At 41.4% G+C, this 26,061-nt stretch overlaps 1 long non-coding RNA gene across 1 annotated transcript in view; it reads right to left on the reverse strand.

Moving 5' to 3' along the window:
- Positions 1-838: 838 nt before the first annotated feature.
- The window catches only part of LOC135322346 (uncharacterized), a 78,059-nt gene continuing 52,836 nt past the window's right edge, over positions 839-26,061 (reverse strand). The window contains exons 3-4 of the long non-coding RNA XR_010382875.1: positions 3,452-3,519; positions 839-1,109 (exon numbers count right to left, since the gene is read on the reverse strand). This is a non-coding gene — a long non-coding RNA (uncharacterized LOC135322346). The remainder of the gene's footprint in view (positions 1,110-3,451; positions 3,520-26,061) is intronic.

Here is a 26,061-nt window from a genome sequence, read left to right on the forward strand (position 1 = left end):
ATGGTCACGTGCCCCACTTTCAGCAAAACTAGGGAGAACAGAATTTGGACTCAGGTTCCAAGATACACACACATACACATGTACATACCCAAGATAAAAGCCAAATTGCAAAAGGCCCATTTTGATATAATAGCAGAACCATTAGGACTATTCTCCAGATCTCAGGGAGTACTGAGGTCATACAGTGTTACAGTAAAAATATCATTTTCTTTCATTTATGAGAGCATAGCTGAAGATCTCCCAGTTTTGCAAAATATACTCTAGGAGGACTACACATGTGATGAAACAGGGCTCTGATCCTTCATACTTAATTATTCATGGCCGACGTTATCAAACACCAAGCAGACAACAATTCGAAACGGTCTCTCAGGGTCACAGTTCCCTAGTTCCACAAGGGAGATTCCCAACCAACGACCCATCAGTCCAAAACGGGAGACCCAGTGCCCATCAGAGATGAAGCTAAATGAAAGACCAAGGCTGGAAAGGGACATCCAGACCAACGCTCTGCCACAGGTGACGCCAACTCAACAGGGAGGGACAGCCTTGTGTCCTCACACATGAGCCCTGTTACTCAAAGACATCCCAACCGGCCAATGCAAGTAGTGACAGAAACAACAAACGTGGTCCCACAAACAAAAGATTAGGTAAGGTGTACCCCAAAATTCCATTTTCATTCCCAGGTGGAGGCCTCCAAACAGATGGGCCCAGCTCCCTAAAGAGAATGGACCCAGAGTGGCTCATGATGAGCTCAAAGCAGCTCACTTCCTGGTGGGAATGAGCCCAGAGGGAGCAGAGAGAATTCCCATCCCGAGCAAGGTGGAGCGACTTACCCCTAGGTGATGCCGAATCTGGACGCAGCTCCAGACGTTTCTTGGCTCCAAACAGCCCGGTGCCTGCAGCGGCCAGTGCCTGTCAGGAAGAGTCCCTCCTGGTTCCCGGAGCGAGGTGAGCACTGCCGGCAGCCGCTGGGACCCAGGCAAGGGGCTGTCCCCAGCCAGAATCAACAGGCCTCAGGCACAAATTCCAGGGCTGGCTCACCAAAATTGTTACGGAAAGCAAGTTCGTGTACTCGATGCACAGTGAAGCCAAATAAGCCAAAACTTCAGAGTCTGGAGCAGAGAAAGGTTAATTGCAGGGCTGAGTATGGAGAACGAGGTGGCTCATGCCCAAGAAAACCCCCAACTCCCCAGTGGGTTTCAGCAAAGCGTATTTAAAGGCCAGGTAAGGGAGGGGGTTCGCAGGGTACGTGATCAGCTCGTGCACAATTCTCTGATTGGCTGATGTTGAGGTAAGAGGTCAACACTATCAACCAGGCACCTGAAGGTCTGGAGGCCACGTGTTTTCAATCATCAAGTAATTTCTTCCCTTTGGTGGTGGTTTTAAGCATCCGAAAACCTCAGAAAATATAAGTCAGAATGGTCTGACGCTGAAAGGCCGCACAGGGTCCAGCTCGGTTACACTGGGAAGGCACCAGAAGTCATTGAGAAATGTGGGTTGGCTTTCCCCACTCCTTCCATCATCAAAAATTCAAAGTCATTTTGAGATTAGCCTCTGCCAAACATAGTTAGGAAAGTAAATGCACTTGAAAAAAAAAAGTTCAACAAACCGTCCGTAATCCAGAGGGTTGGTTATGGCATTCAAGAAAATAGGCACCAAAATGGCTATGAGGAAAGGAGCTTATGGCGTGTGAACTCAACAAAACCAGATCTCCATGATAATGATCTCTCCCACGGAAATCTAAAGACTTGTTTGTATATTACTTACTTCCTTGTCATCTTTTGGCAGACCGTTGAGTAGTTGTCTTCCTTTCTCTAGGCATTCAGTAATTTAGTTTATAAAATTTATTTTTCAGGTACATGTTTCATGCAGAAAGAAGAATGGCAGCGACACTATTTGTTGAAACCTATTATGTATGCTGACATTTTGCACGTGTGACTGTGGGGTCTCATTCCAGTCATCACAAAAATCATGGATGATAGATGTTGTATTAGTTCCCCACTTCTGCTGCAGTACATTACAAACCTAATGGCTGAAAACAACAGAAATTTATTCTCTTTCAGTTCTGGAGGCCTGAAGTCCAAAATGAGTCTTATGGCGCTAAAATCCAAGGTGTCAGTGGGGCTGGTTCCTCCTGGAGGCTCCAGTGGAGAACCTGTTTCTCATCTCTTCCAGCTCTTGGTGGTTTCTGGCATTTCTTGGCTTGTGGCTGCATCACTTGAATCACATTAAACTTTCCTCTTGTATAGTCTAATATCTCTCTCTGCCTCAGTCTGATAAGGTTACAAGTGATTACATTTAGGGGCCACAAAGAAATTTCCGATCTTGAGATCCTTAACTTAATCATGCCTGCAAAGTCCCTTTTGCTGTATAAGATGACATATGCATAGGTCTGGTGTTAGGACACAGACATCTCTAGAGGGCATCGTGCAGCCTTCCACAGATACCATTATATCCATTTTATGGTTGAGGAAACTAAAAGTCAGAGATGATAACCTGCTTGCCCACTTCCATGGGACTGCTCCAGCCATAATTCAAAGACCTTCCTTGCTGATTCCCCTATACCAGGCAAAAGATTTTGTATTGGAGAATTATTTCAGATTCTAAAAATGTATATTAAAACCAAAAAGAAGTTTTTAAACTGAAAATGTGGCTTGAGATCTTTGTTTATAACTGATGACGATGTGCTCCAAAAAGACATGAAATTAAGTTTGTGCTATGTAAAACTGTCACCCAGGTCCATGAGCTAAAAGGGGGGAAATCCTACCCCTTTCCACAAAGACTAGCACTCCAGGTTTACTTATGGAAATGTTTAAGCATGTGAATGTAAAGTTATTGACTACAGATAATTTATGGTTATTTACTTTTAAAGACAACTGGAGACGTTCTCTTGGATTTGAGCTCCAGGAGAGGCTCCGGAGGCCTGAGAATGGGGAGGAGGGTTAGGGCCAGGGGTCAGGAGGAGGTTAGGCCAGCTAAAGCTTTGGACTTGTCACCCAGAGCTCCACATTACCCTTTTCATATTAAGAAGTCCTGGGTGAAAATTCATCTGGGAGTAATTTTTTTGGCTGCTGAAATTAATTTGCAAATCACTAATCTTAACCTTTAAGGACTTCTGTGATTCCTAATGTGTCTGTTACACATCTAATACATTTGTGTGTGTGAGAGAGAGAGAAAGAAAGAGACAAGAGAGCCTGAATCTCCACACAGCAGATTCCTCCATCATTTTTGCCATTTCCAAAATATTTGTCCATCCCCCCCCAAGCCTCCTGCCCCCAACAATTTGGCCAGATCAGTCTTGATGGGTTGTGAACCTGGTCAGAGTGAATGAATCAGGTGTGCCCTGCACAACACGTTCAGCCACTCCTTCCAGCCTTGAGGGTCTCTTTAGTAAACCACTTCTTCAAGTGCGCTAGTCTATCATCACAGCAATAAACACTTAAAGCCCTCTCACCGTCAGCCATTGACTCCTTCTCGGTGAGCCACGTGTGCAGGCGCTTCAGTTGTGTCTACAAACACACACTAGTAGGGGGAAACACAAAGTGAAAAACACTGTTTATTTTGCAAACAACAGCTCCAAAACGGTATATTCTGCTAAACTTTATTATTTTCAAAATAACACGGTTGAAGACAGTCTTTTTTTGACACCTTCAAACCAGTCTTTGTTGACACATTCTTTTACATTTGTGAGAAGGACTTCTCCAAGGTCATGCAGTTCCTAGTATGATCAGCTCATGACCTCAGCTCACACAGGAGAGAGTACGGAAGTTACTCCTGGGTGTGAGTCCCTCTCCTGCTAACAGCTTGTAGTAGACTCCAGAAATTACATTAATGCTTAAGTACCAGTGAATACTTTAGTATTTCACACCATCAACCAGGCTCCTAGAATTACTTGAGAGATTTAAAGCAACTTCAAAAGTATTAGCTTAAATCAAGCTATACAGAAAGTCAAGCTGTCTGCTTTAGATTAACTCATTCATTCTTTCCTTCCCTCATTCACTTATTTCCCCCTCTATGCATACCACTCTTTCATTTCAGTAAAAGGATAAAACCTCTGGCTTTAACGTGATATCCCATCTTTATAAATTGAAGTGAGTTGCATTACTCTTGGAAAAATTATTTGTGGAACCTGCCCATTTCAGAGACACTTTTCCCCCCAGTGCCTACTGAAAGTTAGAAAAGATGATTGAATTCAAAAAGAAAAGATAAAACTTTAGTGGATATATCTCAAGAAAATATGGCTGCTTAAAGTGCAACTTTCAAAATCATGTGTGTTTTTATTATTGGTAAAACATTTACAAAACATGTTTTAAACATTTGTAAGTGCTTTGGGGGGACATACAAATACCATCACCTTGTGAGTTTATTTTTCAGAATAAAATCTCAGTGAGTAGTAGTTTTATGAGTCCTAACAGAGCGCATGATGTCACAGGGGTGGTGGAAGGAGGGGCAGCTATGCTGACAGAGCACTGTAGGTACACACAGAGGAGATAATCAGCTGTCATTGGGAAAGGCTTTGCGGTAAGTGGCTTAACAAGCATTATGAAAATTGCCTCTGGCAGCAAACAATCAGCACAGGGGAAGCCTGGAAAGAAAAGTGACCATTGGGGGGATGGATAATTACCCTAAAGAAGAGCTCACCTTCTTAAGATCAATTCCTTAACACATGTGGCTTTAGAAGGGAAAACTCCCTGCTTGCAGGTTAGGCTGGTTCACAATTGTTTCTTGCATCTTTCTCTACCTAACTTTATTTAATCCATCATTGCCCATTTTGCCTCCCACAAGGACCCCATTCCTAACACATGCTCCATAGAAGTGCGGTTGCACAGAGGAGCAGCCCCTAATGCCAAAATCATCTCTAAGGCAGCTGTATGGAGCTCTGGAATTGGAGGGCCTGGCTGCAACAGCCACCCACTTCCCTCCTTCCACGAGTGTGTTGGCAGCATGAGCCAGTGAGCCAGAGTTCAAGGGCTGTTATGAGTCACATTTTACACCCTTGGCTACTGCAGAGTATTTCAGTGGCAAACACCTCATCAGCCTTGTAAACTTGGACAAACAAGACTCTTGAGAATTACAAGTGATTTCTCCCCCCTCCTCCTCTGAGTGGGCGCCCTCTCTGTCATTGTTTCAGCATAGACTCTGAAAGGCAATTCTGAAAACAAAAACACAGAAACTCAAGCGGGTTAGACTTGCCTGTCAATGAAATTGCAAGAATGCGAGAGGGAAGGCAATTGAGGTTGAACCAACAGAAAGTTGGAGCCATCCTCCCATTTCCTTTCCTGTTTTATCCTATTTGGCTATGATAGAAAAGAATGCCTGGTCCCCAGACACTGCAGTCTATGAACTCATGGAAATCCATATTGGTTGTCATCCTTTTGTGAATGTGAACCCCATGATGTGAACCAGTCCATCAACCCCAGGCTCTTTATGTTGGTAAAGCCCATTCATCTGCACCTTCACCCAGGACCAAACTCAATTTCTAATTCCATAAATTTTAGCTTCCTCAAAAGTGTGTCAGGAATTTGAAATACAAGCTACTTCTAGCAAAAAAACAAAAACAAAAACAAAAACAAAAAAACAAAAGCAGGATCCCATGTTAATGCAACAAGAATCTGCTTCTCTGAAAAGGTGAATCAGCTCATGCAGGCAATGGGTATGATGTACAGTGATGGAGAAAAGCACATTTTAATTCAAGTGGGTTGTTTTAGTATCTTCTTGGTTATGAAAATATGTTTAGTGCTGTTTACTACAATTTCTAGAGGAATAAAAATTAACTCAAATCATGAATTGCACCTACCTCTTCATGATCAGAGCTGTGAAAAAATTCTGTTCTCTCTATCAACAGTCAAAACCAAAAAAAAAAAAAAAAAAAACCCCAAAAAAAACAGTCAAAACCAACTATCGCCTCCATCTCCATCTCATGAATGTGACCCATGATCAAACAATGATTCGGTCATTACTGCTCTTTTACCTAATGGTAAACTTTAAAGAAACTATGCTGCCTTACCAGTTGGATTCTCAGCTTCCATACTTTTCTATAGATTATCCAGGTATCATCTTTAAAACCCCATGCCTATTGCAAACTAAAGAGCACAACTCTTTGCCTTTGTCTTTCTACCAGAACTCACAATGGTTTTTAAATGGTTTTTAAAATTCAAATAATGATGACACCTACAGGAATATTGTAAGTGTTGTCACACAGATGCTGTATTAGTTGGCTAGGGCTGCTGTGACAAAATACCACAAACTGTGTGACTTAAACAACAGCAACGTACTGCCTCACAGTTCTGAAGATCCAGGTGTTGGGTTGGACTGTCAGGGCTGCCTCCTACCTTCTGGTGGTTTGCTGACAACTTTTGGCTTTCCTTGTCCTGTAGATGCATCACCCTCGTCTCTGCCTTCACGTTCACGGGGTGTTCTCCCCATGTGCATGTCTATCTCTGTGTCCACCTTTCCCCTTTGGATTAGGACCCATCCTAATGACCTCATCTTAACTTGATCATCTGAAAAGACCCTATTTCCAAATAAGTTCATATTCATACGTAGTAGGCGTTAGGACTTCAGTGTCATTGGGAAGGCACAGTTCAACCCATAGCAGATGCTAAATCCATGTCTGTTGAGTTGAAATTAACTGTGCTTTATAAATTGCAACCCTCTACACAAACCTATATACTACGTGATTATAGAAAAAGCAGCACATGTACCTCCTGAACAAAAGAGGGCACAGTAAAAGCAGGCAGCAACATTTCATTCACCAGATACTGTAAGTAGGTTCAGGGAGAAAAGTTGTTGTAACTTGACAATTAATAATCAAAACTTTTGGCCACAGATGTTTTCAAACTGTAGCCAGTACTATACATTCTAATGAGTCAGATGACTCCTTCTGGAAGCCAACCTGCCTGTGTGTGTGTGTGTTGACCTAGACAAGACATATAGGTTGATCCTCCTCCTGTGGTGGCGTTTCCCACAACCTGCTGTTAAAGCAGCAGTTCACACTCAGAATCGCCTCCACCCTGTAAAGCCCCAGCAGCTGGGTTTGCAAGTTAGCTAAGTAGAGAGCTAGATGGGGCAGGATTCATGGCAGCTGCATCACCATTCAATGCAAGTTTGCCTTTAATAAATTATTTCTAAGAGTAAAGAATTGACTAATATACTCAATCAATGGAATATACTTTGGCCTCAAATTTTTCAAAGCCCTCTCTAGTCACTATAGATTTCTCATTTAGTGCATTTTCCTATATCAACCATGCGTCCTTTTTAATTTCCCTTTTTTCCCCAAGAAATACAAAAGCATCAAGTTCTTGGGCTCAAGAAATCCTCTAATAACTGACAATAAGTGAGAAGCAAGACTTCACTCATAAAGAGAAGGTAGGTCTGCTTCTGTTCTCGAAATTAATTTTTTCACATCATGGCTGAAGTGTTTCTCTTCAGCTTACCTACATGCCAAGCTCAGCTAGGATGGAGTGGCATATGGCGGCAAGTTATGAAAACAAAGTCATGAAACCTTCCCATGTTTGCACTCCAAGTCCAGATATCCACAGGGAATTCTCAATACCTGTTCTTATTTTACAAAGATGTTGCAAACCATTGGGATCTCAACTTGTCCACTCTTCAGGAGAGAGAATCATGGTAAGTAGTATTCATTAAAAGTGAATCATGCTTCAGGAAATGTGCTAATTGCTCACATGCATTAGCTCTGACTCAAACCAATGCTGCAAGAAAGGTATTATTATCCCCACATGGAAGAAGAGGATGCAGAGGCTCAAAAAGTTAAGTAGCTTGCCCAAGAACACAGCTGGCAAGAAACAGAACTCGGATTCTATTCTAGACACCAAAGTCTACTCTCTTTCTCTTTTATCATAACATTAATACTTAATATTTTTCATCAACTAAATAAAAGATAAATCCAACACCCACACTTGGCTCTATTTATGAGAAAAGCTTATTACAGTAACTGGTAATTGCTCTTATTGTTTGAAAAAATTATTGTATGAATATCCTTTCTATTTCTGTTTAGGTTGATAATCTGTAGATATCTGAGTCACTCGCAAGAAATCCTAAATCTAACAGGATAAGGAGAGAATATCTTCCATGCCATTCTTGAAAATAAAAATTTATATATAAATCCATACTTAATTGAATTCAGCAGCAAACACTAATAAGAATTTACAGCTTACAACAGGGGTCAGCAAATTACTACCCATGGGCCAAATCCTGCCTGCTGCCTGTTTTTATACAACTCAAGGGCTAAAAATGGTTTTTACATTTCTGAAAGCTTAAAAATAAAATCAAAATAAGAAGACTATTTCATGAGAATTATATGAAATTCAAGTTTCAGTGTCCATAAATAAGGTGTGGGGGTTTTTTTTGTTTTTTTGGAACACCGCCATCCTCATTCATTTATGTACTTACTGCCTGTGGCTTTGAGCTACAACAGCAGAGTTGAGTAGCTGTGACAAGATTTTTGGCCTGCAAAGCCAAAAAAATTTACTACCTGGCCCTTTACAGAAAAAGTCTGGCAAACCCAATTACACCAGTCACTGTGGAAGGATCTATGACTGTGAACAGGATAGTACATAGACTCTGCTCTCCAGGAAAGTGCAATCTAGGAGAGGGGTAAGATGTGCACACGTATCTTAAGGGCAGATAAAGCAAGATCAGTGTCACACGAGATGTTCACGTTCAGTGAATATTCAAAGGAGGGGAAGATATAAAAAAGGCATGGAGACGGAGACTCGGGGGCTATCCTATATCCTCATCCTGGTTTATACAGTAACTGAAGATCAGGGTAAGTGCACACCGAGCCCCTCTGTCTTTCTTTACTCTGACTCTCACATACACACACACAGGAGATCATGAAAGGTATTCTTCAGGGATGACCTTATTCTCAAAATTCTGTTCTTATCCCAAATACACCAGTTAAGCCAAAGTCATGTATGTGAAACTGTCGTACATTGTCCATGAATTTTAGAGCTCAAAGGAAATCAGACATTATTTAATCCAATGCTTTCATTCTACAGATGAGAAAACTGAGCCCAGAAAAGTAAAGATAATTCCCAAGTTCAAACAGCTGGTCAGTGACTGAGCTAGCCACAGAGGCGGGGAAGGCACCTAGGATTTGTAGAATACCTGCTTCCACTTATGTTTTCTAATTTAACTCTCACAACAGCCCTGCAAGGCCAATATTATGTCTATTTTACAAAACAAAAACCTGAAGCACAGAGAAAGTAAAAAGCTTACCTAAGGTATCACAGATACTTTTTGTACAAGCCAGAAATGAAATCCTCTGATTTTTCTACTTTATAATCTTCTAGAGACCTTTACTAGAGGTACTTTTACCCGCAGACACATGAATTGCCTAGTTCCAAAAAGAAGGTTATCTGCTTCAAAGCCACAGACTTGGCCAAAAAAACGGCGGCTTTCTTACACCACCACACGTGGTCCTTACCCTGGGCACAGTTGTGGCAGGCTTTAAGAAATAACATTGGTCATTTATAGATTTGTCTCATGTCATTCCTTCCTAAAACTAAATTGGTTAGGGTGAACATCTCGAAAGGTTGACTCCCTTTCAGAAGGGCAGGAGGTAAAAATCTGGCAGTAATACGTTATTTCTTCATACATTAGACGTGCACTAGGCCAAATGAATGAAGCATTTATTTTTGTCACAAAATACAGGCATATATGTTAATCTGGTCCTTAGTACACAGACTCTTCACCATTTATTACTTTAAAAATGTGGTCATATAGTAATATGTTCACTATTTAAAAAAAAGTTTTACCACTCAAAGGCCCTGTACTCGTGTGTGTAAAGGATGTCTTAGGACTGGCTAGACGTTCAACCTGAACCCATTTCTTCTCCATCCTGACCTTACGACTAGACTACACTTCCCAGCTCCACTGCAGTTAGGTGTGGCCATGTTACTGAGCTCTGGCCAATGAAATGTGGGCAGAAGGGAACCACACCCCCTTCCAGGCCTGCCAGTAAGCCCTCAGCACAATCATCTGTATCCCTTCTCTTTCCTCATCCGTTGGCCACCCAGACAATCTGCTGAAGATCTAAGAGATGACTGAACCACTAAAGGGAAAGAACCTGGACCCCTAAGTGACTACATGGAGCAGAGCTCTTTCTTCCCTCTGAGCCCTCCGACCTGCACTGGACTGATAGGAAAGGCAGAAATAAGCTTATTGTGCTAGGCCACTCTGATCTGGGGTTGTTTTTACAGAATTGAGTCAGCCCTAAAATTCAAAAGTGATTCCATTGAAGCAGCTCAAATGTTTCCAGCTGTTTGATTTTACTTCCTTTGAATCCTATCTTACTGTTGTTTTGAATGTTCATGTTCTAAGTAGAGGTGGCTCTTTATTGTTCAGGGTGAATTTGAATATTGGTAACAACCAAATGGCATTTGATACCAAGTTTAGTAACTATAGATTAATCAAACTACAAAAATCTGCAAAAAAAATTAAGCAATAAAGTTACTAATTGAAATTAATATGTGACTCTAAAGCAGCAACTCTAATGCAAATCTGCTGACCACCTTTCTTTGTAAATAAAGTTTTACTGGCACACAGCCACACTCACTTTTTACATACTGTATAGGGACGCTTTTCCACACCACACAAACAGAAATGAGTAGTTGCCACTTGGCCAGCAATATTTAAAATACTTACCATCTGGCCCTTTATAGAAAACTTTGTTGGCCCCTGCTCTAAAAGAACAAAACTCATTTTCTTTTTTAATTGACTTTGAATGCAATTCCAAAAGAGCAATTACAAAAGTTTTAGGTGTGCCAGCATCATAAGATCAATTATAGAAATCCCTAAGAAAATGATGTTGAAAAAATATTACTCATGAAAATATATGCTCCACAAGATCAGTAAAAGTTCAGTCACTCACACCCTAATTCTCTTAACAAAGTAAAAAGACAAGTTACATACTAGAAGAAAGTATTTGTTGATAAAGGATTCGTGTCCAGAATAGATACAGAATTACAAGCCAATAAAAAAGACAAATATACAAGTAAGAATATAGAAAAGGGATATGCAGAGGCAGTTCACAAAAGACAAAATCTAAATGTCCAATAAACATATGAAAATAGTCTTTACCTTACTAATAATCTAGGAAATGCAAGTTAAAGCAACAAGGAGATCATGTCAGACCCAAAAGACTGGCAAAACTTTAAAATCTGAAAATCTCAAATCACGGCAATATTGTAGGAACGTAGGAACTTGATTGCTAGGTGTGTAATTTGTATTACTGCTTTGGAAAGCAAGTTGGTAATTCCTAGTCAGGCTGACTCCATGCCTGCCTGTCTTACAACCCAGCAATTTAGTTTCTAGAAATGCACCCTAAAGGAATTCTCATATATGACCATAAAGAGACTGTCCAAAGATGTTCACTGCAGCCCTTCTTGTAACAGAGAAAAGTGGAGACAACCTATCAAGTAGGTAACTGGATAATAGAACTGGGGATTATTCATATGTGTAAAATTATGCAAGAGTTAAAATGAATTAACCACTTCTACCTGGATACTTCTCAAAAACATAATGGTCAATTAAAAAGCAATTGCAAGAGGAATACACAGTAGCACACCACACGTAACATTTTTAAATGCATAGAATTATACATTTTCATAGGCACTTTTTATATAGTAAAATTACAAATACAAATTTAAGGTAAAAACAAAGTAAAAGTTAAAAAAAACTAGAGATCAGGTTCAGATGATAGTTAACCTCTGAGACTGGAGGGAAGGAATATATGGGGTGTTGCCCCTTAGTTATAATCTTGTGGTTATTTCTTTAAAACAGAGAGAGGGTGAAAATAAGTGTGGCAAAGTTATACCACCTATTTATTAGGTGGCTGACTAGTAAATATCCACTTGTTATGGTTCTTTTGTATTTTTCTGTATGTTTCATACATTTTATATAACATACTTATTTAAAGGCTAAAAAAAAGTAATCAGTCCCTCCTCTTTATGGTGGCAGTGGGCACTCTGCTCTCTGCACACAGTAGGACACCAGGCAAAATGTAGCAAGTGACACTCAGGGCCTGTCCATTCAGGGCTGAGCCCACCTGGAGAAGCTGACTTCCATGACTTGTTCTTGCCTTGGGATTTTTGGAGAAAGGAAATGATCTGTGGACTTCAAATGGTGTTTACCGACTTCCTCCTTAGGGGATTACTGGCTCTGCAAAGTCACCACTTCCGTAGATTTGGGGATTTTAATCCATGATTAGGCATCTCCTCCTCTTCTCTTGTAATATGGGTTCCCTTCTATTGCCTCTGAGCATGGACATGACCAAGAGACCCTAGCTCAGAGCCTTGGAGAATTCAGTCACCTTCTCATGACACAAGTAGGTTAAACACCCCTTCCCCATTTTACCCTATCATTGCACTCACACCTTATTAACACCTGCCACAGTCAGAACTCATTACCCACTTATGTTAATATACAACTGATGCCTGTTTTACTCAGGGTTCTCCAGAGAAATAGAACTGATGAGAGGGAGATAAAGAGAAGAGGAGACTTATTATAGGAATTGGCTTATGCAGTCATGAGGGCCAAGAAATCTCACAGTCTCCCATCTGCAAGCTGGAGACCCAGGAAAGCCAATGGTATAAGTCAGTCCAAGACTGAAGGCCCGAGAACTGAGGGGCGACTGGTGTAAGTCCTTGAGTCTGAAGGTATCAGAAGGTCTCTCTCTCCCTCTGGACAGTAGGCTTTCAGACTTGTCTGCAGCAGTATCCCCAGAGCCAAGTTCTGTGCCTGGAATAGGTACTCACTAATTATTTGTAGAGTGAAATTCAACTTTCTGTTGAAGTGCAGAAAAGAGTCCTGTCTAGAATCAAAGCCAGGGCATGGACCAAAGAGATGCTCCATGTCTGCTCGCTATGAATACCGTAACAGGTAATAGATTAGCAGTACTCTGAACACCTGATTTCCGACCTTCCAACCTTTACCACCCTGGCTTGGCCACTTACTAGTTCTGGACCCTCAGAATGTTAGGAGTACTAAGAGAAGTCTGCAGCCTCAAAAGAGAGGCAATCTAACTGGTAGTAAGAGGTCCATCTCTCTCACTCACTCCTTATGTGGTCTTTGGCAATTTATTTAACATTTGAGTCTGTCTCTTTATCAAAAACAGAAAGCAACAATTGTACCCACAGTATAAATTGTTATGGGTATGATTTATGAGTATGAAAACACTGACTAGTGCTCTTGGAGTGTTAAAGCAATCAAGAAATACAAAAAAAGAAGGTGGAGAAGGAGAAACTATAGGAACACTTGTAAACCGGAAATTACAATATAATGTGGTATTATTATTCTGTGCAAAACATTTCACCATGCTCTGCTGGAAATGCAAAGCTGTATAAGGAGATACGACATGTGTTGCTTGCCCTCAAGCAGCTTGCAGTCTCAGAGAGTAATATGTGTGCAGGTTAAAAGTGAACAAATGCAGCAATTGTGCTCCTTGGTGTTTATGCCAATGAGTTGAAAACTTATGTTCACATAAAAACCTACACACTTAGGTTTAAAGCATCTTCATTCAGAACTGCCAAAACTTGGAAGCCATCAAGATGTCCCTCAGTAGGTGAATGGATAAATCAACTGTGGTCCACCCGGACAATGGAATAGTATTCAGCGCTAAAAAGAAATGAGCTATCAAGCTATGAAAAGACATGGAGGAACTTTAAATGCCTATTACTAAGTGAAAGAAAACAATCTGAAAATGCTACATACTGTGATGATTCCAACTATATGACATTCTGGCAAAGGCAAAACTACGGAGACAGTAAAAGGAATCAGTGGTTGGCAAGGGTGAAGGGGGAAGGAGAGATGAACAGGCAGAGCACAGAGGAATTTCAGGGCAGCTGAAACTATTCTGTATGCTGCTGCAGCGGAGATATATGTCACTGTGCATTTGTCCAAACCCAGAATGTGCAACATCCAATGAAGCGTGATGGACTTTGGGTGATAATGGTGTGTCAGTGTGGGTTCATCAGTGATAACAAATGTACCGCTCTGGTCTGGGGTGTTGATAGTGTCGGAGACTGTACATGTAGAAGGGGCAGAGGGTACCTGGGAATTTGGTTCTTTCTGTTCAATTTCACTGTGAACTTAAAAATAGAAAATAATAATAATAATAACGCAAGGCAGTCCTAGGCATCAAGGGTGTGGGGTGGACTAAAGTGCAGAAGGAGATCAGCAGAGCCCAGGGCCAGCAACAGAAAAGCAACATGAGCCCGGCCTGGAAAACAGAACTGGAAGGATCCAGGAAGCAGGAACAATCTAAGGCCTTCAAGGAATCCCACCCATCCAAACACTGCTGAGGACGAAGGGGGAAGAGGCCCCCTTTGCCCAAGAACAAATTCAAAGGGCTATTATCCGAACTGTTTGCACTAAAAAGAGCAATAAACACTCATCTCAATAAAACTCCTTAAATACAACAGTATTTAGTACGCCCAGTCTGGCTCCTCTTTGTTATTTTTGTTGCTGTTAAATACTCAATGCAGAGTACAATTTACTTCTCCATTAAAAAAAAAATCTTTTTTTCTATTCTGTTTTGGTTTGTGGGTTTTTGTTGTCATTCCTTCCTAAAGCGCTGTTTCCTCACATTTGCATCTCCCAGCCTTTTTAATGTGATATTCCATTTAAACTGCCTTTTAATTGTACGTGCTGCCTTGGCAGAACATGACTGATGTACTCGCGTTAATTAGGGCTCCAGTCAGCAGCCCGTGCCAGCTGGAAACTGAGAAACAAGCGTAAATTATTCTGTCATCAATCAGCTCGAAAATGTTTGAATCACTAATTAGTTTGCAATTTGGGTGACAGTTTATCTGACGCAGGCGGTGTCAGAAACTTCAGATCTTAGATGAATAATTTGCCAGGAACAAGCGCAGATTCCCTGCTTTTAAATACATGAAGGTTTATCTGCATGTTGAAAGGTGGCTCAGCGGTCTTCATTAACTTCCAACTGGGACTATGTAAATCAGAAATCAGTGTGAGCCTCTTCAGGCCTGGGTGGCTTAGCAGATGATATTTAGAAAAAGAAAGCCTCTTTTCTCTCCTTTTTTTAATATTAATAATTCATAAACTGATAGACAAGGATGTTTGGGCTTGAACAGCTTAAAAAAAATCACAATGGTTTAAAAAAAAAAGCAATCACCCCCTTTTACATGAAAATTAGTTGTGCTGGATCTTGCTGTTGAGCTGATTTATTCTCCTCCACCATCACGTGACTGGAATGTTAAATGGGGAGTGGTTATTAGCCCTTGTCCTTTCGAGAAGGATCGTTACTGGGATTTTATTAAATGGCAGACTATGTTTCCGTTTAAAGAGAAAGGTATGTAGACCAGGGTGAGGGTGGGGGATGGTGGGGAGAATAAGCCGTAAAAAATAGAAAAGAGAAATCTTTGTCTAAAAGCATCATAAAAATCTATTATTTATCCAGTAACAGATGCTAGTATGGCCCCCACTTATTTGATCGAGGATCAGGCCTGCGTAATAACTCCCTGCGTTTACTGTTGATGGGAAGAGGGTGTCATCTGTGGGATACTTTGGGATTATGGTGCGATTTGGGTCTGTAGCTCCATTATCTCTACGTTTATAGGCCACATGCTGCCGTTCACATAGAAGATCGAGGATAAAGGGAGTTGTCACTTTTCCAAAGTTGTTAACAAGAAGTCAAGTTGGGCCAGCCTACCAATTGTCCTAGACCTAGGGAGTGGCAGTGGCAAAAAGCAACACTGCCCACTTATAAAATGGGAAAGGGGAAGAAAGAAAGATAGATGAGCTTAGAGTATTCCGTGCCCTCCTCAGAGCTGGCTTCGAGCTCTCGATGGAGAGGCGGTGGGGCTTAAGGTGTCCCCGAGATGGTAGGGTGGGGGGTACTGTGGAGCAACGGGCGGCATGGACTCCACAGCCTGCTCTGTTCCGAGGCCTCAGTGTCCAGGCAGGGAGAGACAAGGTGGGAGAAACAGAGCGAAAAGCTTAGTGTGCCACCTTTTCCTCTCAAAGCAAGGCCCTAACTTCTCTCACTGCGGGCAACAGAAAAAGATTTTTTGGCCTAGTGTGGTACATTACATCTGTTAAAAGATAGAGATAATTGCTGGCCTGCTCCTTTATCTTACAACATCAGAGCTTGGCCATTTCCTCTATGACCTACACGGATAGAGCCACCTACACACTATCTGCAGCTTCTGACCCACTCCAGATTCCCTTCAGTTTCCTGGAGGATGAATATGAAGTCGGCACCTCACTTCTTTACTGTTGATGCAGTTTATTCCCATTTCTGCTATGACCTTGGAATCCCAGTTTCTCAAAGACTGGATTTCTGTCTGATCTTTATGATCCAGCCTTGCCTTGCTTCTCACTGGCCAAATATTTGCCTTGACCCCCATTTCTCCTGTGAATTAATTCCCTTCTCATATTTCCTTCCTATTGAACTTCTTCCTTGCCCCACTTCCCATTTATAGCCTTCCAACAACTGTACTCCTTCATTATTTAAGTGGAACCACTGCCCTATTCATCACTCAGTTTGATGATTAGATGCTTTAATTCCAGTTTCTTTGGAAGACAAGCCATTGCTAGACCAATCTATCTTAAATTCTCTTGGCACCCACTTACACAAGCATTCTCTCTTTCTCTCTATTTCTCTCTCTCTCTGATAGACCAGTATTGATCTTTTATTAATAATATTATCAATTATGCACTACATGTAATTTTTCCTTCATTGGCTTCTTTCCTACTTTGAGGCTTGCTGTTCAAATATATTCATCCATTGAATCACCAATTTGGAGCCTAATTTCCATTTGTAGACTTCTAGTCCTTTGGATCTACCTCAGTTCCTGATATTGCCTTCTACTATTGGAGATGGTCCATAACTACCTTAACTCATGTATACCTGTTTGGAGTGACGTTACAGTCAGCTTTTACTAGGTAGTGCTGCGGTAGTAAAATCCATCAGTTCAATAGCTTACCTCAACAAAGGTTAGGTTTTCACTCACTCACATTATATGTTGGCTGAAGTTTTACTTCATGCCCTCCTTGTCTGGGAACCAATATGAAGGAGAAGCTGCTATGTGGGACATGCCTGTCTCAAGGCAGAGGAGATAGAGCAGTGGCAGAACCAACAATGGCCCTTAGAGTCTCTGCTCAGAGGTGTCACATGTTACTTCCACATACATACCATTGGCCAAAGCAAGTCACAATGCCAAGTCACACACCAATGGAGCAGAAATTCTAATCCTCCCACAGAGACAAACCTGGTAGAAAAGGGCCTGGGTCCTCCAAAAGAAATACAATCTTCCAAAAACTCCACAAATGTCCCCACCAGCTTTCTGGGTTGCCTGGCAATAGCTAGTTAAGACTAAGGCTGCCTTCCTGGTAGTAGATGTTGCAACTTCACACATCTCTCATGATCTCCATGGATGGGGGCACTGGTTTTTCCATTTGTTTCTATAAACACCTGACCATTAGGCTAAGCCTGTTTAGCATCAAAAGTCTTTTTGATCCCTCACTGATAAAGCTGCTCTCAAGCTTGATCCATAAAAAAGGAAAACAGTGGAGTGGAGGGTTATTGGGAAGGGTCCCACCCTGAGAGCACAACCACAGAGCTTCCACCAGACCCTGGGACAAACATGCCTCTACTCAGGACACCAAGAAATAGGAGGCTGTGCGCCTGCTCATGCTGAGAGATCTGTAAGCCACTTCCTTAACCCCTGCTGGGTTGACATTTTGAAATTCATCCTCACTTCATTCTTCCATGTTGGAGCTTTTATTTACAAGGCACTAGTCAATAGACTATTTTATTTCCTCCTCAATATCATGATCAAAATGTGGCCCGTTGCTGTCAAGTATATGTTGTGAACAAACCACAGCCTTGTACCCCATATAACCTGGCTTCGCATATTAGTGGTTAACTATATCGAAAAGGATTTAGCCAGCTCGTCCATTCTATGTGGCTCTTCCTGAAAACAAAAGAAAACAAAACTAAACAAAAACCCAACAAAGCTATTAAAACAGCAAATGCCAACAATAGACACTAGTCTATTACCTTTCATTTTTTAAAAAATGAACAGGATCTAAATAAACTCAGATGTCAGGGCAACCCTAAGGAATTATCTTTAAATTTTTCATTTCCTTTAACCCACTCAAGAGATGATGTTTACCACTTCTCCTCCTTATTATATTATAGTTGTGAAAAGGCTCCGGGATTTGAAGGGTTCCAAGTTCTACCAGGAGCTTGTCTATGTAACCATGCTTATATGTTTGTCTATATAAGATGATCATTTAGCTGCTGAAGTAACTCCTAACAGATTAAATATACTGTATCCCTATGATCAGCTTTTCTCCCAAACCATATCCATGGCAGACATTAACAATCAATCTCAGCACTCTCTCCTTCCATGCCTAAAATCAGCCTTAGAATCCTGCTCCGCACAGTGCTCCTGGCAGCAACCTACCACTGAAAGGAATCATGCTGAAGACAGAATCAGAAACGGAAACTGCCATCTTGGTCTTAGTAGTAACTGGAAGTTCTCTGGCACCATGACAGCTACCTGTGATCCTCACCTAGCCTCTGAGGTATTTCTCCAGATTCTTTTATTAGTTTCCTTTTTGCTCAGAACTTGACCTTTTTCATCCATATAGCTTTGCAACATGATTTACCCATCACTTCAATTTTAATTTAGTAAGTTTTCTTCCATTCAATACCTCACCATGGTTGACTGCCCTTTGTGTCTAGTGTTTGTATTGAGCTTATTTTACTTTGAATATTTAAATCTACATAGAAACTTGGAGCAACATTAGTAACATCTTTAGCAGATTACTGGACTCACTTAAACACTTTTCCTTTCTACACCTTGGTAAGCATCAAAGTTCTAGCAGAGATATAAAATAATTTTTATCAAATAAATGTCTGGGGTCCTAAATAAGCCACTGTAATTTCATGGTGTATTAACCTCCTAGAGCTAACATAACAATGTACTACAGACTGGGCAGCTTAAAACAACAGAAATGTGTTGTTTCACAGTTCTGGAGTCTAGAAGTTCAAAATCAAGGCATTGGCAGGGCAAAGCTTCCTCTGAAACCTATAGGGGAGAATCTTCCCTGACCTCTTCCTAGCTTGTAGCTGCAGCACTGTGAGTTCTGCCTCTGTCATCACCTGGCCTCTCCCCTCTTGTGCCTGTGTCTCTCTGTGTCTCCCCTCCTCCTCTTCTAATAAAGACACCAATCATACTGGATTAGGGCTCTTTCCTATGACTTCGTCTTGACTTGATTACATCTGCAAAGATAATAAGGTCACAGTCACAGGTAACTGGGGTTAGAACTTCAACAAATCTTTTTTGGTGGGGACACAGTTCAACCCATAATACCCAGGAATATAGGTTTAGATACAGTGCTGATTATCTAAGTTAGTATTGAATCAGTGCCTAATTGCGGGAGATGGTGCCTCATCATTGTGTGAGAGGTATATCTCAGCTATTTCATCTGCTTGCAAGGGTGTGTTATTCCCAAAAAAGTGTCCAAATGAGAAATCATGCACCAAGTGACAGAAGATTTATTGGCTACTCTTTGCATATGCAATCTTGCCCTGAAGGAGTAGTTATTAATCCAACAAGTGCTTGAAGTAGGTTCCAATTCCTCTTTGAACCATATCTTAATTCTTAATAGTCTCCTTCACAAGGCATAATGAATCTGGATGGAAATAAAAGTATTATTTTATTTACACATTTATTATATATCATGTATAAATATTGTTGATTTGTTCTTTTTATAGAAATCACACACTACCATTATGGAAAAAGTGAAAAAAAAATCTGAAGGCTGTTAAAGAAAAAAAGTATGTAATAGTCTACCATCCTCACGCACTTTATTAATATTTTTATGTAACTCCGTCTGGTCTTTATGCACAGATTTGAAAAATAATTATGAACATACTACAAATACAAATCTGCATGCATATTCAAGTGAGCAGCTTTAAATTTGTAGTTTAATTGTAATGAAAGAAACAAGATCCACTTAGTCCCTAGTAAGAGGGAAAAAAGAAAAAGACAATACCTTATTTATTAACTCCAAGTCTCAAAACTTACATGATACGCATAAACAGCTTTAGTTTATGACAGATAAGTGAGCATTAGGCCATTAGCTTATAGTAAATAACTAAGACATTAGGTCTGCCTACCAAAGTGTTTTTGGTAAAAATGGTCTAAATAATACCACCCTTTGTTCACTTCGGGTACAAGGAACACTATGCATATATTGGATGGGGACAAGTTTGGCTGTAGTTATCACACAAATCTAAATAACCAGCAATGTAGAATTCCAAAATTAAATAAGCTGCTATATGCTTCCTGCTTTTCTTGAAGAAAATGATATACATTTCTTCCAGCTAGTGACATATATGATAGAAATAGAGGCAACATCTTTAGTTTCTGACTTGTTCTTTTTCTTTGCTTATAATTCTCAGGGGTTTCAATATATCCACATGGACAATTCCCCCGACATTCTGATTGCTCAGTTTCTCATCCTTCTCAAATCTAGTTACTGTGATCTGTGTGCCACTAAAGTTGCTCACTGATGAAGCCACACGTGAAGCCAATATTCATTCAAAATTCTCTCTAGTTCCCTAACCACCACCTCCTGAGTTTCTGTCTTGTTCACTCTCTCAGACTTAAGGAATGCCCAATTCCTTGAAAGTCACAGTTTTCTCTGCTTACGAATTGCATCTTGACCTCATGTTTCTATACAAATTCTCCATCTTTAGTCATTTACCAACTATTTTCTCCATTTCCACCACTGAGAAGTACAGAAAAGTCAATAAACCTCACTATCTAACTTCAACTAAGCCTTCATTGCTTAGTGTCTCATTTCAGTGTATTACAGCCCCCACCATAATTCATATTTTTCCCTTTTCACATTCTTCAAACCTTCAGCTCCTCCCTGAGATTCACTCCCCACCCCAGAAAATGGCCACACCTGCCACTTCAAAGGGAAGGTCAGAGCCTTGTGGTCAGACTGACCCGGCACCTTCACATCGTAGCTGTGTGACCATGGAGAAGGCAGTTCACTTCCTGTGAGCCTCAGGCCTATTGTGACGATGAAACAAAGGAGGTTTGTGAAAAAAAGGCACCCAGTACCTGGAAGGTGTTCAAAGCCCAATAAAGGTGAATACAACCCAAAAGCTGAGTATCAGACCGCCGCCTACATTGCCTTTGCCTAAGTCTGGCCCAAGCAAAGTTTCTGACATTCAGACTCTACTCTCACAGAGACAGACAATAGAAGGAAGTGCTGAGACCCACCCATTCAGGCCGACTCAAGGAGCCTCATTTTCTTCCTTTCTTTCACTTTTCCTGGCCTCTTTCCAAGATGAGTAAATCTGGGATTTGTAAAAACCATTTAAGAAACAGCAGATAAGCATGTGCAGTGAAACCAGAAGAGAGAGGATCTGAGTCTGTCAAGACTGGTGAAGTTTTCTGTGTTCACTTGTGGAAACGAGGATGCAGAATTGCATGTCAGCCTTTCCAAATTGAATAGACTCTACCTACAACTGACTGATTTACAGCTGGAGCCAAACCAAGGCAGAGGGGGGGCTTCAAGAGCTGGCTTGGTTGAAGCCTTCCCACTTCTTTTGGATGGTCCCTGTTGCCCATGGGCCCCTTCCTGCCCCCCTGGTACCTTCACAGCAATTCAGTTTTCCACCCAATTCTGCCTCCCTGGCCAATCCATGGAGCTCTACTTCCTATCAAAATTTAGCTGTCCTGGGTTCCATTCCCTAGGGGCCAGGTGACAGCCACTCTCTCTAAGAAGGAAATTTTAGACGGTTGCGACACGTTTATGAGCCCTGACTCTCCATCCTCTTCCAGCTAATCTACACTCGCTGTGGCTCTCATGCTGAGATTTTAGCCATTTTGACAGAGCTTGAGGAGATATTTTCAGACCTTCAGCACTGTGTGGCCCCACTGTGGAGATGACTGTCTTTACAGTTTGTGTGAAAGTTCCATCCGCTGTCAACAGCCCATAAATAGCAAAAACCACAGCTACTGATTCAAAGCAAAATGAGGTCCTTGAATAATTTGGGGGTTGATGAATGTTCTGACTCAGATAGTTTGGTTCAGCGAAGGTCAGGTACCACGGACCAAACTGGAACTCGTTGCCCTTTCTAAATCAGTATCTATGGAGATACATGTAAGGCCTGCAATGCACCAGGCACCATGTAATTTTTTTAAAAATCCCACCCAAAATAAAAGTCCTTTCCCAAAATAGAGGAGTAGGATGGTGCTAATGTATGTTGACATCCTCTAGGTGGCAGACCCCATGTTAGAGACTTTCATATATCCTGCTGCTACTCACAATTAGAGTAATATTTATGGGGACCTGTAATGTGTGCCCCAGGTATTATTCTAAGTACTTTACACATAATCACTCACTTAATGCTCACAATGACCCTGTGATGGAGGTACTATTACTAGCTCCATGTCACAGAAACAAACATAAAGCTGGCAAGAGCACGTGCTGCCTCATTCGGCCCCCAGAGCAGTCTGTGAGATGCATGTTATTATCTCCCCATTTTGCAAAAGAGGAAATTGAGTGTCATAAAAATGATGTGATTGGAGGCAGGTAAAGGTTACCTAGATTTGGCCCTAGGTCTTTGGGGCTCTGAAAGTCTGTCTCTTTTCATCACCTCGTGCTGCCTGATAGCCTGAAGTCACCACTCCTCCTTCACGCAGAAGTGGCAACTGACAACCGAATGGATTCCTGTCAACAGGCGTACACGGAATGGATGAGCTCAGGTATCCTGGCAGGTCTCCCCTGTGCATTACGGTCTCAGTGAGGAGGGCTATAAAACAGGGACAAAATGAAAGGACTGATGAGTGCTAAAAGGCTATAAAATCTCCTTGGATCTGGTTTCTAACAAATCAAATGTAGAGGAAAAAGCTTCCCGTCTATCTGGGAGCTCTGCAGAGGTGGTCTAATTCTGAGTCCTTTCTGAAAGCTCCAGCACTTTGTAACATAAAACTCAACAACTCTTGTTTCCGGGATGCTGTTATGGGGTGGGGGGCAGTTTTGAAGCTGGTCTGGGCTTCTGTTAAGAGCTTTTGATTAGAACCCGATTCTGGGTTGTCTAAGAGGAATTTCCTCCCCCATACACTGGAAGAATCCTTGTGTCCCCTCTCCACTCCACCTCACAGAAAAATGATTTCTGACATCAAAATAAATCCTTTGTGACATGTGTCCTGCAGTGGTGTGATAAGAAATGAAAGATGAAGAAAGGAATGTTGCAGATGATTATGAAGTAGGTGGCCACTTGGGCAACAGAGAATATTTAGATGAGTTGGAGAGAAATAGGAAAGCAATATAACTTGTGGCTATTTGACAATTTAGAGAAGAATTTTGCTTCCACAAAGGAAAGCTTTATGTATGTTTGGATTCACTCACTTTTTTAAGAATTTGCTATTTATATAGCATTAAAGATATTCCAAACACACAGTAGGGACTCAGTAAATTCCCGTTGAAGGAACGGATTAATATAGTTACTAAAAGGGGATTATGACATCTCTAAAATTTAGAAAAAAAGGATAGACAATAAAATATTTTAATATTCATGATTTTACTTTATATGTTGGGAAAAGCTTCTTTTAAAATATTTATTTCCTTTCACCACTGCTTTTGTAGCCTTTCTTCCCTGATGAATAATGCTAATACATTATGTGAAAACTACAGGTTGTTAAATATACTTTATTGAGACTGTGCCTGCTGAGTTCTTGGGGGTTTTCTTTTCCCCCAAACGAAAATGGTGGTTAGCTTTGGTTGTTTTGAAATGACAGTAAGAGCCAGCAGGAAAGGGGGCCATGATCCACTGTCCAGTCTGTTCCCTGCAGCCTGGACCATGCCGAATTAATTAATTAATTAAACCAGCCATGGTAACATTGTTTGTTGCACATTCTGTTCAGGTTTCTAATCCAAAGGAAGCTGTCAGCCTTGACTGCCAAGTTGAGGCTGGATTAATTCCCCATCATTGGGTATGAAGACAGAGAGGAACTTGCTTAAGTGGGGTGTCTTCGGGCATGAGAGGAAGTGGCCGATGGCAGCTGGGGGCTTTAGTAACAAGGAGATTTCATAGAAAGAGTCTTTAGTAGGAAGTGAGACGGAAGAAGCAGCACAATTAGGGCAGAAACCACAGCCTGGGAGTGGAGGGAAGGGAAGGATGACAACAATCAGAGACCAGTGGCAGACATTCAGGTAGTACGGAGGTCTTCATGGGGTCTGATGGGGGCAGGGAGTGGAGTAGAGTGAGGGTGATTCCCAAGGAGTCATATCAATGAATGTCTGCAAACAAATCAAGAAGAAAGTGGACTAGACTGATCAGGAGCCATTCAGCCAACCTGAGTGGTGGCACTGGGCAGGCTCACTTAGTGTTCAGGGTGGGGGTGAACCAGAGGTGGGGCTGCAAGTGATCTCACCAAGCCTCTGAGAAATGCAAGCACAAGGGATGCAGGCAGCTTAGATGTCCTTTGACGGTGTGGCAACACTGTAGCTGGTGTCTCTGTTTTTCAGCGGGGAGAAGCTGAATAGCCCAAACTTCTCAGGCTCACAGAGAGAAGATAATCAAGGCTGTATGTTTGACCAAGGCCTGACAGTCTCTGGTTGATTCCTGGAAAGGAGAAGAAAGACTGGGGCAGACTGAGGGGTGGATAATGTAAATAACTGAAGGCTCAAAGTTAAATACATTTAACTTTGTATTAAATGCTTTTGTCTACGATTGCCAAGCATTGCACCACGTTCCAAGGCTTTAGTTGTTGACAAAAGAGAAATGGTCACTCTGATGAGGAGTTTATGAGTAAAAAGCAGTTACAAATACAGAGTGAAAAGGACTGTGATGGTGGTGGTCCAAGGCTTGATGGAAACACCAGAAGGGTCCTGAGTCTAACCTTGGGAGTTAAACAATGTTTCCAAGGAGAAGTGACACCCAAACTGAGACCTGGAGATAAGGAGCAGTTCAGCAGAGAAAAGGGGGAGTGGGGTGTTAGAGAGCAAAGAAGAGTCAGGTGTTAGGGTTTGGAGGCTACACTTTTAGTACAATGGAGAACTGAAAGTTATCCAGTTTCATTGGTGCAGGGTATATTCAGAGACCTGGCCAGAGAGATACTCTAGGGCCAGATAATGAGGCACTTTCCAAGGATGTCAAAGAGCATGTTTTTCTATGCCTTTTAGCCCAGTACAATGCTTTCAAATTTAGGGTACAGAAGGTAGAGATTGCACCCTGTATTGTATTAAGACAGCTTGAGTTTTAGGGTTGAGAAGGACTGGTTTAGATCCTGGCTCTGCCACATACTGGGTAAAGGTGAGTGGTTCTTCACAGTCTCTGGGCCTCAATCTTCCCTTCTGTGAAATGGGGGTTCTTTTTCTATATTGCACGGTTATTTTTAGAATTAGAATTCTTCTCATATGGAAAGAGGAGCCATCCACTTGGGAAGGAACATTTAGTAAATGGAAATAATGATGCATTCAGGTTTCTTGTACTGTTCCTAATATCTTACAGCACTATTTGAATTCTTGATGTTCTCTCTAAGAAAGGACAGTGGGTACAGCATTGATGAAGAAGATAAATTTAAAGCCTCCTCTCTCATGTGCCATTAACAATGGGAGCTGAGGCCCAGAATAAAGCAGTTTCCTATCCGTTAAACGGGGGCCAGAGCACTTGATTCCTCACTTCCAGGCATGTTGTAACGTTTAATTAGATGTTATCCATAAAGTACCATGAACTTCCCAGAGAAAGGCAGCATATAAATGCAAGTTACAGAGCTCTTATGATTCATCTTTCTTCTCTGATTAATTCTCAAGTCTGTCCCCTGTAACTCAGAACTTTGGCATTTTGTCCCCAGATATTCCTGCTTCTTTCTTACAGAAAGAGTCAGGTTCTTGGTCTTTTTCTCTGTCTCTAAATGTCTGGTGCTTTGAATTTCACTCAGCCTTCCCTGGTCTCTCATTTAGCACATCATCTGATGGATTTCCTTCACTCAGCTGATGTACTTTGGATGGAGGATGCTTCCAACCATGGGGACAGCT

Source organism: Camelus dromedarius, chromosome 10, assembly GCF_036321535.1.
Source record: "Camelus dromedarius isolate mCamDro1 chromosome 10, mCamDro1.pat, whole genome shotgun sequence".
NCBI classification, from domain to species: Eukaryota; Metazoa; Chordata; class Mammalia; order Artiodactyla; family Camelidae; genus Camelus; species Camelus dromedarius.